The following is a 2,385-nucleotide window of genomic DNA, read 5'->3' as shown; positions in this document are numbered from 1 at the left end:
TATTCTGTGCATCGTCACTAGACTCGAGGCAGTCTCTTCGCGCCTTCGTCATTCCCCGGATCGTCAATCCTAGCCAAGAGTGTCAATTTTCCAATGATCAAACCGTGAAGTAAGAATTCGTAATCCAATGTGAACCCTGATATTTTGCGCTAAGTAAAAGCATCAAGTCGTTTCGCAACAAGACAAACTGTCTATACCATATATGGAGATTGTCTTTGTTTGGAAACTCGACTACAGCAGTCAAAAATGGACTTACAAATTGCTTGTCAGTTCCTATCCTATTATTTTGCCCTTTTCCTTAAAGAGAAAAGAAAGACTAGGCCGCTTTCCCAATTGATCAGAATCTTTGGTAGGATAGGATCAAATGACATCTTATTTCGACAAGCCCTGAAGCTGAGCAAACCGAAATTGTATCGGTGATTTAGAATTATGTAGAAATACCAAGTTGCGTGCACAGTCTGTAATCATATATGTTTGCATTCAAGCTGGAAAAAAAACCAAAAACAAAGTAAGTCCATTGCAAGCAAGTCAGAAGTAATATTGCATATCAATGAGAGATAATTGGTAGCGAAACATTGGGACAGATATCAACTTGCTAACTACGTCCGTTGAGTATACTCTATTGTATAATCAACTCTATTGTAGATGTATAGTGTAACTTTGACGAATATGTAAGCATAGCTCGACATCATTGTGACTTCAACTTGCAAACCTGGATGTACACACTTTATTGGAAGATTGTCTAACCAACTGATCTATATATCTAAATAGCATATCTACACCAGAAGCGGATGTGGTCATTCACTTGTTCCACTTCGAACAAAGCGTACGGGGTCTGTTGAAAGAGCTTTCGTAATGAAGACTGTCTTTCTCTTCGTCATTCTGTCTATTTCTAAAGTAGGTCTGAGACTGTTCAGCTTTTAGTAATTAGTCTACTACACAGAGTGCACAAAGACATTAGACTCGCAGCAGCAAGGCCTCAGTAGCTAGTAAATGTCTGATTGTGGTTGCCTTTTCCTTTTGCTTGTGGTGCTAGGCGGGCGTCATGCATGTTAGCAACCTGCGTACGATTAATTATTGCGATGTCTCTGTTGTAGCTGCTGTTTCTCAAAAACACGGAAGCAGACAACGAAGCCTGTCTCATAAACACGCTCTTCCGAACGGTAAAAGCAAAGAAACTGTTGCAAACGTGTTGTACGAGTCTATTCTGCGACTAAGAGTGCGTTTTTCGTTGAAGGTTTCTGAATTGCAAGCGACTCTGAAGGTATATGTATATGCATAAGGAAAACATGCACATGAATACATGTTTGCCCTCTATGGCGTGTCGTTTCTGCCGAAACAAGTGACTATAGCGACTATTACTCATCGTACAAGTGCATAGTGACGTTTAGTCTAGGTTAGCTGTTTCTGTCAAAACAGTGTGTAATGACGTTTGGTTCTAAATTTGCATTGTAGCAAGTGCCTATTGATGTTTGGTTATAGAGTTATACATCATAGCAAGTACTTAGTAACTGTTGGTTCTACAGTGCGTTTCAGTCCTCTGAATTTTCAACTTAGCTTGCTAAAGAAAGGTCGCACAGACTACGCAAACAGACTGTGTAACGCTCTCTGTCTTCCGGTTGTCATTGTTGTGGTTTCCAATTAGCTGGGCATATGTTATGCTACTGTAAGGAGAGTCAGTTCCTGGTAAATAATGAGATTTTGGGAGGGGCTGGGCGGAGCGTGCTAGATGCCAAAGTCTAACGTAACATACCATGGCCTCTTTCTACCTCAACAGTTATCAGCTTTGCAAGCTGTTCTCGCGCTGTCAGTTGTAACTCAAAGTAAAGCTCTCGAGAAAACACTACTGAGACACTAATTTGTGGATGGTGAACTCCTGGTTGGATGTGGATATTTGACCTCTTGTTGAGACCAAGGCTTTCTCTGTGGTCACGCTTTAGGGTTAGTAGCCACTCTCCAGACTACCGGAGAACTGCAATTCTGAAACGGACAGTACAGTGTAGTAACCATGCATTGCTTTCTTTTAGATCGAGTTACATAGTCATGTCTATGACGACGCACTATTAACGCTATAACTCTAGAAAAAAACGTAACTATGCACTTGCTACGACGTAATTCTAGAACCCAACACTTACTATGAGATGTAACTCTAGAACCAAAAGTCAGTACTATAGGCACTTGTTTTGACAAAAACGGCTCTCTTAGACCACGTCCAAATGTCACTACAAACTTTTCTACGATGAGCAATAAACACTAGACACTTGATTTGGCAGAAACGGCACGCTATATCTGTCTGTTATTCTCGCCCCGGATGCGCCCCGGATGCGCTTCCATTACAACTACGTCTGGTCTGGTACTGCCGCTTTCGGTCAGCGTTAATCATGT

General features: G+C 41.4%; 1 long non-coding RNA gene across 1 annotated transcript; it reads left to right on the top strand.

Annotated features, from left to right (window-relative positions):
- Window positions 1–817: 817 nt before the first annotated feature.
- On the top strand, window positions 818–1,575 carry LOC134176615 (uncharacterized). The gene is made up of 3 exons (XR_009969301.1): window positions 818–897; window positions 1,098–1,163; window positions 1,238–1,575. It is a non-coding gene; the product is annotated as an uncharacterized LOC134176615 (long non-coding RNA).
- The last annotated feature ends 810 nt before the right edge of the window (window positions 1,576–2,385 follow it).

Source organism: Corticium candelabrum, chromosome 2 (genome assembly GCF_963422355.1).
Source record: "Corticium candelabrum chromosome 2, ooCorCand1.1, whole genome shotgun sequence".
In the NCBI taxonomy this organism is placed as follows: domain Eukaryota; kingdom Metazoa; phylum Porifera; class Homoscleromorpha; order Homosclerophorida; family Plakinidae; genus Corticium; species Corticium candelabrum.
The sequence above is the reverse complement of the archived record's forward strand: the minus strand, read 5'-3'. Positions and strand labels throughout refer to the sequence as shown.